The 12285-nt window shown below is 51.5% G+C and overlaps 1 protein-coding gene across 4 annotated transcripts in view; it reads left to right on the top strand.

Annotated features, from left to right (window-relative positions):
* PKNOX2 (PBX/knotted 1 homeobox 2) overlaps positions 1 to 12285 on the top strand; it is a 258706-nt gene that overhangs the window by 154164 nt on the left and 92257 nt on the right. For 2 of the 4 annotated variants that reach the window (XM_059930121.1, XM_059930118.1), the window contains exon 3: positions 9587 to 9695. The exons of 1 other annotated variant lie outside the window; for it this stretch is intronic. The gene's annotated coding sequence lies outside the window, so the exon portion shown is untranslated. Of the gene's footprint in view, positions 1 to 9586; positions 9696 to 9942; positions 10069 to 12285 lie in introns of all 4 variants that reach the window. One more of the 4 variants, XM_059930119.1, reaches the window with a different exon arrangement.

Below are 12285 nucleotides of genomic sequence, written 5' to 3'. Positions count from 1 at the left end.
AAGTTACTGTCAAGCTCAAGCAAATGTTAACGGCTGCGGCTGGACATGCTTTGGGATGCATAACCATTGTGCGTACGTATAGGTGTGCAAAGTCTCATTAGCACCTGGCCAAGGCAGAGTAAGGGGTCTCCTAATGGGACCACAGCAGAAGTGACCATTCAGTCCTAACCGTCTTACTTTACAGATGGAGAAACTGAGGCCCAGGCGGTGATGTGCCCAGGGTCACACCCTGAGCTCATACAGGAGGGTTATGGACAGAAGCCAGGTGTCCTGGCTCCCAGTGCGGTTCCTGGCCTCTCTGAGTTTCTCAGTTGCTGATCCCACAAGAACAGGGATCCTGGGCGCTGCTCTCAGCTCTCAGCCTTGGGTCAAAATCACCATGGCTGGAGGGGAATTCCTGACTTTCAGATATCCTTTCAAATCCCAGCCCTTCACAAGCAGCCTAGGGAGGAAGATATTTTAAATAAAATCCCTTTCCCATCCTTGCCATATCTGAGATTCATTTCTGAGAGACATCTGAATGAGAATTTTACAGACGTTTCATTTCCTGGCCTTGTTCTGGTTCCTTTGCTGTCTTCCAGCTGCTGGTTATGACTGAAACCTCAGTGAGGCAGGCGGTGTGAATCCGGAGTGGGGATTTGTGCCTGGGGCGCAGGTCATCCGGTTGGCAGCCTCTCCAGACGCAGTGTGATCATTGCGGGAGGGAACAGGGCCCTGAGAAGGGCAGGGAGGCACGGAGAGATTAATTTCTTCAATGTCATGCTTCCTGTGCATTCCTTAATGACTGAAATTTACACATGGGGGGGAACATCACAATTTCCCCGAAAGACACAAGGGGAAGTCGCAGCCATCAGGCTGTTTTGCAAGTGGGCGTGTACACAGGGCTCTGAACTGACAACACTAGCAATCTTTTGGTATTTTACGAGGTGTGTGGCCATGGCCGTGAACGAGAACTGGAATTTATGCCTTTGCTTGTCTGTAACGGTGTCTCTGGGGTTTTGTGTGTGTGCGTGTGTGTTGTCATCGCTTCTGTCCTTGTGACCATGTGCAGATCAATGTATGTTTCTTTAAAAAAAATTGTTTCTCATTTCCTGCATAAATTACTCCATGTAAAAGGCCATCCGGAGCTCAGTTCCTAGCATCCTTTTTCAATAAAGCAATATTATCACAGCCTAGTCCCAAAACTGGTCCCAGGAGAGAGTTTTCCTAGATTCTTTGTCAAACGAAATGTCACCGACTTACCAAATGATGAGAAGAAGAATTCTTCTTGTTTATTTCCCAGGTGAGGCAGAGCAGACGAAGCTCAGCCTCTTTCTATCCACCCCCCCACACCCCGGCTGGGAAGCAGGTGGGCAGGTGGGCAGGGGAGCGGAGGAGGCCACCCTTGAACTCTGCCCTTTCACTTCACGCCTTAACCAGCTTTGTGACTTTGGGCAAGTCTCTTTTCTAACCTCAGTTCCCCCTTTTAAAAGTAGGACTAGGGACTTCCCTGGAGGTCCAGTGGTTGGGACTCCGCGCTTCCATGGCAGCGGGCTCGGGTTCAATCCCTGGTCCAGGAACTAAGATCTCGAATGCTGCACGGTGTGGCCAAAAAGTATTAAAAAAAAAAAAAAGAGGAAGAAGAAGGAGTAGGACTAATAATACCTCCTTTATAAGGCTGTGGCAAGGATAAGTAAAAAACCAGGCAATATAATTGTTTGTAAGAGACATTAGCATGTGTGTGCCATACATTCCACATCTCCTTTGCTGAACGGATACATTTATTTACTCCTTTCTTCAACCAATATTTATTGAACACCTAATATGTACAAAATGCACATTAAGCTCTAAGTACAGTCAGTTTAGGATGATCTGATCTAGTGGGGAAGGCAAAGAGATAATCACAGTTTCGCAGGATAAGTGCTAAGAGAATTGTGCATAGGATGCTCTAAGCTGCTAGAAACATCCTGGGGCAGCCGAGTGGAGGATGGGGTAGGCCTCAGGGAGACTGATTAGGAGGCTGTTGCTGAGCTGAGGTGTGGCAGAGGAGACAGAAAGGAGGAAAATGTAGCTCACTCTGCCTGGGGGCAAAAAAATAATGATTAGCTTGTATCATGATGCACTGACCTTCTCCTGCTTCTGGATTGGGAAGGCTGTCCTAGAACCCAGGGTCTTTCAGCAGCCCGGTCAGGTGAGGGAACAGGGGCTTCGAAGCAGGAGGGTCTGACCGCTGGGGAAAGGAATGGCGGGGAGCCGCAGGAGGAGGGCTGAGCCCAGCCGAGGGGAAAGGAGGGATGGAGAGGCAGGGCTTTGCAGAGATAGTCAAAGGGCTTCTGATGGCGCTGATGGCTTCCGCAGGAAAGTTAATCCAGCTGGAAAAGTTAAGCAACTTTAGATTTGGGGCTGGTCTTAGTTGAATTTAAAGGGACACTTGCTTTCCATGATGGATTCCTTATCACCAGGCTTTAATTTGTGTCCTGTCAGATTCTGCCCAGGTCTCTTGACTGGTCTTGGCCTTCCTGCTCATCTGTTCATTTCTCTCATTTAATAAACACACATGGAGCCTGATGCTAGGCCAGAGCTGGAGGCATAAAGGTGAGGATCTCCTTGCTCAGGAAGCTCAGAGCTGAATGCGAGGGACACCTGTAGGGATACATAATAATAACTTGGTGAGATACAGCCTGAAGTTCACGGCTAAGAACTTTGGACGTTATCTTATAAGACAGTGGTCCCCACCCTTTTTGTCACCAGGGACTGGTTTCGTGGAAGACAATTTTTCCATGGACTGGGGTGTGGGGGGGATGGTCCAGGCGGTAATGGGAGCAATGGGGAGCGATGGAGAGCGGCAGATGAAGCTTTGCTTGCTTGCCTGCAGCTCGCCTCCTGCTGTGTGGCCCGGTTCCTAACAGGCTGTGGACCGGTATCGGTCCGAGGCCCCGGGGGTTGGGGACCCCTATTATAAGAGATACGTTCCCAGTTATCAGGGGAGCAGAAAGGAGGGAATGACTTGCCTTGTGTGGGGTAGGGCAGTATTGAGAGAAAACTTTACAGAGCTGAATCTTGAAGGATGAGTATGATTTTGCCAAACAAGATCTAAACAAACTATTCTTACTGTCATGGTCTTAACAATGATAGTCACCATTTATTACAGGCTTTGTCTGTGTCAGTGCTGAGTCCTTTATTATCCGCTGAGCACATCATATGTCTCATGTAATACCACTAAATCCCTATAAACACCCTGTGAGTTGGGTGGTCACACAGCTAGGAAGAGGGGGATCTAAGATTTGAATCCAGGGTTGTCTGACTTCCAAGTTTTTCCCACTGTACTATGTCTTCCACATTCACTTATTAATATTAGTGTAAGAGGCATATGAAATAACCCATGGTTTGGTCAAATCTTTCAATTCAGAGACACACTGAAGTATAGAGAATGGTAATGCCTTTGACAATGAGTAATAATGACTAAATAGGCAAAGTCTAGCTGAACTGGTCAAGCATTGATCCGGTTTAGTGTTTTCTAGTAGTGGTTGCCCTTCACGTGACAAGACTGATCCTGTTGATGATCTACATGGGCACACTACTAACCTCAGTATATATGGAGGCATAAGAGAAATTGAAGACACCAGTCTTGTCCTCAAACCCTTATGATGCCATTGAGGAGATTTAGACTAACACGGAAAGCAGAAGTTCACAAAACTGAGTAAGATTCAGGGCCAGTCATAGGATGGGGCAGAAAGAGTTTGACTTCATTCCACTGCGGAAGTTCAGAGAAAGGTAGGACTTGAGGGTTGGCTAGGACCTGGGTAGCAGAGAGGAAGTGGGGGCACAAGGCCCACCAGGGGGGCATGATGGCCTGAGCAAGGGGGGCAGAGGACCCAGACATGGCTGGGTTGTGAGACAGGGCAGCCTAGCACGGCTGGAGAAAAGGCTCAGGTTTGAAAGACCAGGGGATGAAGTAAGAGAGGTAGGTTGAGGCTGATTACGAAGGACAAAAAAGGAGGCTAAGAAATTTGGATTTTGTCTCTGTAGGCCTTGGCAAGTCATTACAGACTTTTGAGCAGGGGAGAAACAGTATAAACAAGCCTGTAAACTATTTTAGCCTCCGAGGAGGCCCTCTCTTCCTAGAGGATTGGAATCTGGTCTCTTTGAGATGGGTCTTATTGCTCTGGTGAAATCTGAGGCTTTTGCTGGGACAATTGAGTTCAATTAGCTGATCAAGAGCAGTCAGAGAAGAGCGTCACATTGTCAGGTCCGGCCTCTTGCTTTACAGACAGCAATGACGAAGATTGATGATGATGGCAATGCACCAGAATTCAGAGGTGAAGGGTTTTGTGCAACATCACGGAGCAAACCTGTGGCAGAGCTGGAACCAGCCACGCCAGCAGGGAGGTGGGAAGAGCCTATATACTTGGGGAAATGCCTGAGGGTCCTAGGAGGCAAACCACACATCCATCGCTGCATTTATGCAAGAATAGGCCCTGGGAGGGTCTCCAGAGTGAGGATGGACTCTTTCAAGGCTCTATGGCCAGTGAGGACAAAGACTTTGGTGTTTTTTGCTCCTGGGATGGGTACCAGGGTGGGGCAGCTCCCCCAAAGTGGACAGGGGGCAGGCCTTTGGTTTGGGCCTCTGGCCAGAGATTCCAGAGGCTCTTTCCTCAGTGCTGTCCTAGTCATCTGCAAAGTGTAAGTCAGGTTGGCTAAACAGGCAGAGGTGTTCTCTAGGGAAGCCTGCCCACCCGTCAGAGGTCAGAGGGTGCCCCAGTAAAATGACCTTAAGGAGGCAGGGAAGGGCCTGATCAGAGCTAAAGAGGAGAGGAGGGAACACTCCATTTCTTGGGGATCTTGTGGGGACAGAGGGACTTTATCTTCAAGATGAAGGTCCTGCTTCCTCCTTTGTCCCTGAAGCATCTGGGCCATCGGTCACACAGGGCCCATGTCTTCCCATCCGTCTCTCTCCCTGTCTCTCTGTCTACCTCCCTGCCTGTCCAGCTGCTTGTTAATTGGGCCCCAGCCCAGCCTCAAGATTAGGGCAACGGTGTCGCAGGCTGCCTGCCAGCCTCTGTACGGCCACAAAACAGAGGGGGCTGGGTTTTCTCTGGCAAGATCTAAAAAGGCGCACTCAGGACCCTCCTCGGGGCAAGGTGGGCGAGCGTGGGGGAGGGTGGCCATGACCGTGGGCAGTCTCCTTGTCCCCCGGCCCAGACTGTCTTTCATTCTCCCCAGGGCCTTCTGTCCTGTGAGTTGCCTTCGTTATGCTCAGAGGAATAGCTGGCCGTGACGGACAGAGATTACAGGCTATATTTCTGCCTTGGAGCTTTCTCCAGGCTGGTGGGAACCAGGCGGTTGTCAGTTCTGGGGAAGGGGAAATGTATGTAGATTGCAGCCCTGAAGCGGTACCCTGCGCAGGGCACGCTGGCATTGCCGGGACCATCCTTCCTCTCTCTTTTTTTTTTTTTTTTTTTAAATAAATTTGCTGTTGTTGTTATTGTTGTTTTAATTTATTTATTTATGACTGTGTTGGATCTTCATTTCTGTGCGAGGGCTTTCTCTAGTTGTGGCAAGTGGGGGCCACTCTTCATGGTGGTGCACGGGCCTTTCACTATCACGGCCTCTCTTGTTGCGGAACACAGGCTCCAGACGCGCAGGCTCAGTAGTTGTGGTGCACTGGCCCAGTTACTCTGCGGCATGTGGGATCTTCCCAGACCAGGGCTCGAACCCGTGTCCCCTGCAGTGGCAGGCAGATTCTCAACCACTGCACCACCAGGGAAGCCCCTTCCTCTCTTGATTGTGTATTTATTGGTCTCTGAGTTGGGGGGAGGTCGGCTTCTCTTCCCTAAACGGGTGTGATTCCCCTCTGAGGGGCTGCACTCCTCAGTGCCGTCTAAGGGTGAGGGCAGGGGGCAGAGGTACAGCTGGAGCAGAAAGACAGACAGAACAGCAGGCACTGCAGCAGGACATGGGGAGGGAGCTCGGGCCCCCTCAGCTCCAGAAAGGACACAGTTAGGAGGAGACGCTGCAGGACACAGCAGGCAGGCAGGGCTGCCTCCTTCCACAGCCCTGACCTGGGCCCTGTCCCCCGCCCCTGGCACCGTGGGCTTTGGCAGAGGAGGGGTGGTAGGGCCAACAGCCAGAAGCAGCGTTGTCACACATGACAGGGTACAGTTATGTCCCTATCATTAGACCGTGAGCACCTCAGAGGCAGGGAGAGCTTGTGTGTGTGTGTGTGTTTCATCTTTGCATGCCCAGGCCCCAGCACATGGTAGGTTCTTAATACATGGAGTCGAAATTGAAGCAATTTGCATCTGCCCAGAAGAAGGGAGGAGGGAACAGTAAAAAGCTACCCAAGAACAGAGCTGTCATCTGCCAAAATAAGACTCAGACACCCGGGACACGGGGCTCGGCAGAGCCCCCAGAAGTGGCCCACCCCACAACTGAGGGCGCATCACCTCTGCCTCGTCCTTCGGGAAGCCCAGCATTTACTTAGCACTTATACTGCAGCCTCTCCCTTTGGATTGTAAGAAATATAAGAGCAAGGAGAAGTGGGGAGGTTGGAAGAGCGAAATGTCTGGAGTCACAAGACATGCTGCTCGCTGGCTGTTTTCTTAGGCAGGCCCGGCGCTTGACTTTCCTAAGCCTTGTTTTCCACCTCGATAAAATGGGATCAACTACCTGGCAGGGAAAAAGGCACCTCTCATAAACTGCAGATGCGATGTAAATCGGTGTGACCTTCTGCAAGTACTTTGTTAAAATTCTTTAAAATGAATAGACCTTTGGATCTGACAACGCCATACCTAGAAACTTATCCTAAAACAATGATCAAGTCTGGAGCAAAGCTCAGCTACAAGAATGGGCATTATTTGTTTATAACAGCAAAAACTGGAAATCATCTAAACAACAAATAATAGACAGTTGTAACCATAGTACATCCATAAATGGAATGCCACATAGTCACTAAGATTATAGTGTATATTTCCCTTATATGCAAAGGCATTTATGGTATGTTGCTAAATATAAAAGGCTGCTTCCGGAGCAAACAGAATGATACTGTTGTGAAGAACGAAGAGTTTTACTCTGCATATTATCTGTGGTTATCTTTGTATGGTAGGATCACAAGTACTTGAAAATTTCTGGGAATTCCGTGGCGGTCCAGTGATTAGGACTCGGCGCTTTCGCTGCCGGGGCCTGGGTTCAATCCCTCATCAGGGAACTAAGATCCCGCAAGCCACACCACGTGGCCAAAAAAAAAAAAAAAAAAAAAATTTCTCCCTCTTCTTTATTTTGTGCAATAAGCGTATATTATTTTGTAAAGGTAATAAAAATTAAGTTATTATATTGAAATATCGCCCTCTAAGGATTGTTTTAAGAGTTAAAGAAGATATTACGTATGAAAGTACTTTGTAAACTAAAAAATTATGCAGACAGAAGACAGGGACTCTGCCCATTAGGAAAGAGACGAGAGATAAGTAAGATAACCAACCACAGCATGAAACAACGTGGTGAGAGCTTGCAGAGGATGACAGACAGCGTGCTACCTGGAAACACAGAGGAGGTAAAATTACATCTGGCTGTAGAGGCAAAAGCCAGAACGTTCAGGTTGAACACTGAAGAATGGTGAGGGTCTTGCCTGGTAGAAATGTCGAATTGTGGCAGTGAGAGCGATGGGAGGTTATAGGGCAGGTCTGGGGTTGTGTTTGGATGGAGGGAAGAGAGCCTATGGGTAAAGGGTAGAAGCTGTGCCCTGAAGGCAGTTAGGGCAGTGCCAGGTCAGACTGAACACCCGTAGGTGCCTGTAAGGAGGGAGTCCCTGAAAATTCTGGAGTAGGAGGTGACGCAGCCGTGCACCCATCCCGGGCACTGCCTGGCGCGCACGAGGCCCTGGGTCGATGCAGGGTGAAGCCGGCTGACTGGGGAGCTCAGTCCGGGGGCAGCTAACAAGCTGGAGGGGCTTGGCCGGCGTCGCCGGGGATGAGGGCCCTCTCTAGGTGTGTCCCAGGGAGTGGAAAGGCGGAAGACCACCTTCCGCCTGGACTGGATTGGAAAGGGTGGGAAGTGGGGACGTGATGGGGGAGGGAGTGAGGTGGGGCTCGGGGAGGGAGGAAGCGGGCTTGTCCCCCAGGTTTGCTGCCTGGGGGGGGCGGGCAGAGAACCGGGAGGCACTCACGGACGTCACAGGCAAGGCCAGTGGAGTAGGAGCAGGCTGTTGTGGGGGTACCTTGGGGCTCACAGCATCCTCTCCGGGCAGTGGCCAGGGCGGCCCGAGCCTCCCGCCGCTTTGAGTGTGTCTCATATCCGTCATCTCCTCTTGGGAGGAACCTGGGCCCAGGGTGGCGAAGGGGGTTTTGTTTCAACCCAGAGAGATTTTGTTCATGGAAGTTCATGAACCGCCCTGCCTGCTCTCGGAGCTCCTCTCAGCTCATCCCGTCTCCGGGCTCCCCCACTTCCTCTGCCCCGCGGCCAGGAATCCATACACCCCTCGGGATCCTGGATGCTGTGTTTCTGCCACCTTCGCCTCGCAGCTGTGTTTCTGCCACCTTCGCCTCGCAGCAGTGCAGGTGTGTGCGCCCGGGAAGCGGGAAGGTCTTGTTCAAGCAAATGTCTGCGTTTCCATTTCCCGCTGCAGCGCCCAGCCTGGCCACTGCTTAGCTCCTCCTGTTGTCAGGTCACTAATCACATCCTTTACTGAGGTGCGAGTGGTTTTTACAGGGAGACTAAGATGGTGTTAACTAGGAAGGAACTGTGAATGTTGAAGATGCATTTGCCTCTGGTTGTAGGGCTGGGGCTCTTGGCTGGAGGTGCTCCCTGAGGCAGCCCTGAAAACGCAGCCCAGGTATCAGCAGTCCCCCTCCACCCTCATCCCACGACCCCGTCCTCCTGGCCCCAAGCACAGCCTCGTTGGAGTCAAATTAGCAACTCGATCCAGAAGGAGAAATTGCCATGTTTGGGAAGTGTCAGGCCAGGCCTTATACCGGAGCTGACCACCAACCTCACTTCTGGATACCTTGGTCCATTTCAAATATTGAGAAACAAAATTAATCCCCTGTAATCTAAAAGTAAATAGTTAAGTCATGCAGCTGAAGCCCCCTTTAGGCCAAGGCTGTTGTTCACGGCTTTGGGTCCACCACCCTTCTGACTCGTCCTCCCTCCCCGCACCCCATCAGCGTCCAGACTCCCAGCCGAAGCCTCCCCCACCCCTGGGAGAGCATCTGAAACTCATCCACACACCTGAGCAGGTGGCAACGGCTGCCCTTTCTCTGAGTTGCCTACACTTTAAAGCAAAAAGGCAGCTGTGGCTTCCCAGGACCCAGGATCACTCAGGGACCTGCCCGCACTTGCGGGACAGGGAGCTGCCCGTGTGCCTGGTGCCAGGAGACCAGACGGCGACCACAGGGCGCTTCCCGCTGAGACAAGGGTTGGGCTCTAACGCAGCTCCGGTGGGTCTGAGCAGCCAGCGAGGAGAGGGGCCTGAATGGTCGCGTGGTAGGAGCTCTGTAGAGCACAAGGAGAATCCTTTACCGCCAGCCTGGGAGAAGCGGGGCACGGAGCGCGTCCCCTCGCTCCCTGCGCCTTGAGCCTCCCCTCCTGAGCGCTGCTCTGCCCTTTCTCACAGGTGCCCTGGCTCCAGCCAACAAGGAAGAATTGCCGGCCCAGCTGGAAGTGAGAAGAGGGGAGTGAGTCTCCTGAGGGCCATCCCAGAGGCCACCGGGATCACCCGAACAGTAAGAAACGTTTCTCCGTCCTTTAACACAAAGTTAAACCCTCCAGGCAGATTATCTTTTCTTCCGAAGACCTCGAGAACCAGCCCATAGCAGTAGCTGACAGTTAGCGCACACGCGACCTCAGAAAGCACAGCACTGTATTGTTTCTGCTCGGCTCCTGGGGGATGGGGCGAGGGCTGTGCCTCATCCCCGTATACCTCTCTTTTCTTCTACGTATTCCGTGAACAATAAACTGTCGTTGCTACAGATGGATGGCTGTTGCTTACGCACACGACGACGGTAACACTTGCACAACCCTCTGGAGCAAGTGTTATCAGCAGGGGGTGTTCGTGAAAAACTCAGCTCCTGGACCTCACACCAGAGACCCTGAACTGTGAGTCCAGGTTTAGACCGAGAATCTGTACCCCAAGTGTTTTTCATGAACACGGAGGAAACTGTATCCCAAGTGTGTGTGATGAACTATGAGAAATAGTTCCTTAGAGTGTATAAAGCATTTTGAATAGAGAATCTCACTTAATCCTCTTATCAGATAGGGTTTTTTAAATCCCCTTAAGTAACTTCATGATCTCACAGACCTAAGTATCAGTATAGGCAGGGATTTAGAAATCCAGTTATCCAAAACAAGCCTTTTTTCTTTCCAGTATGCCATGATAAGGGTTGGATCTGTTATGGTGAGATGGGGCCCCAACTCCAAAGGACCCTGCCCGGGATTTTGTAAGTTTCCCTGATGTCTTAGGGCCACCATGACCTTCTGGTTCCCCGGTCTTTGTTTTGGGGGCACAGTAATCATTGCCAAATTCCTCACAAAAGCTGGTTTCTCTCAAGAGAAGGAGAGGGAGAGAGGCAGGTAGTTGGAAAAGCCACGGATACTGAAGAGGACTGCCTGTCTGACAGTGGCAGAACTGGCCAGACATGGCTGTCTGCTTTCTGTGCCCTCTGGCTGTTTGGGGAGCTCTGTTTTAGGTGTGTTACGGGGTGGGGAGCACGCTGGGGCTCCTAGAGGTGAAAGCCAGTTAAGAGGGCATATCCCAGGGGTCAGGGCTTCCCCCCCAAGTGTGGGTTGAGTGATGCCCACTTGGGGGACAGTCTTTTCAACAATCTTCAGAGCCTGTGCACACAGTGACGTGGAAAGGAATTCACTGCAGACGGTGGCTGTGGTGAGGGCTTGGCGTAGATGGGGCGGATGGTAAAAGAGAAAAAGGAGGTTAAGGGTTAGAGATTCCTGGTGAACCAGCGTGGACGGGTGTTGTTGCCCAAGTCCAGTTATGTCTCTGGGCCTGGCAAGAGCTTCCTCCTGCCGAAGTACCTATTCCAGAGGTAGTTCAGTAGGCAGAGTCCTGTTTCTCTCCAGGCTGATGCTGCGGATGCTGGAGTCTAGATGCCCGGGAGAATGGAGGTTCCCCCGGCCCTCCCTACGTGGAGGAGAATACGTAGACTCTGGGGAAGGATGGACGTGGGTTGACGGACTGCTAAGTCCTACTGTGGGTTGTGTCTTTCCGTAGAATGGAAGGCTTCTATGGATGAGATGGAGGCAACGTCAAACATCACCCTGATCTTCCCCCTCACTCCCCAACACACACACACACACACACACACACACACACACACACACACACACAGACCACTGAGCCATCTTGCCAAGGGAGTGCCAGTCTGGTCTGTTCTGGGGACTCAGTACAGTTGACACTGTTGCTTGGGTGGGTACAATCGACAAGGACAATTTTTGCAGCTAAGCTGGAAGTGTGGCAATCAGGGAGCCGCCAGCTGTCTCACTTAAATTCTTAGTTCTCTCGCTCTCTTTTTTTAAAATCATTTTGCTTACATAATCCACCCCCTTTTTATTTTCTAATTCTCTCCTTGCAAAGCTGGCACCAGAGGGGAAGGGCTGGGGTGGAGTGGGTAGCAATTACACATCAGTTTGGGGAGCATTTACATTTTGCAATTACAATTTAAAAATAAGCCTCGTTAATGATCTCCACGTGTCAACGACAACCCCTAACTGACATACATACTCTCCTGGGCCTGTCTGCCTCCCCCGGAAGTCAGAGGCTCAGTGGGGGTGGAGGTGCCTAGGGAGATGTGGGGGGAGGAGGGACAGCATCTGAGGGGGGGCGAGAGCGATGAGGGTGCCCTTGGGGTTGGCAGAGGGCAGGGACGGAGCTGAGCACCAGAAACCAAGCATCCAGGCTTCCGGCTTCTCTCCTCCCCACGGTGCTCGTGGTCTGTCCCAGCCCATCTCCCTCCACGCCCGACACAGCAGGCTCCGTGTCCTCGGCGGCAACGTCAGGGCTCAGAGCTGGGAGAAGTCGAGCCCCAATCCTGTTCCCCTCCGAGGTGGGCATTTTCAGGGTCCTGCTGGGCCAGTAAACCCTAGTCCCCCAGAGCCAGCAGATGTGCCTGAATATTCTTGGATTGGGTAGAGGGGCTGAGTCCATACGCAGGATTCTAGAAGGAAAAAGGATTAGCTGTATCCCGGTTTGGGAAAGACACTTCTCTCATCAATTGGTTACCACCAATATTTATCGACACCCTCTGATTCCTTGAGCAGGGACTTTGGAACAGACCAGCCCAGACTCAGATTCTAGCTCTG

Source organism: Balaenoptera ricei, chromosome 8 (assembly GCF_028023285.1).
Source record: "Balaenoptera ricei isolate mBalRic1 chromosome 8, mBalRic1.hap2, whole genome shotgun sequence".
NCBI classification, from domain to species: domain Eukaryota; kingdom Metazoa; phylum Chordata; class Mammalia; order Artiodactyla; family Balaenopteridae; genus Balaenoptera; species Balaenoptera ricei.
The sequence above is the reverse complement of the archived record's forward strand: the minus strand, read 5'-3'. Positions and strand labels throughout refer to the sequence as shown.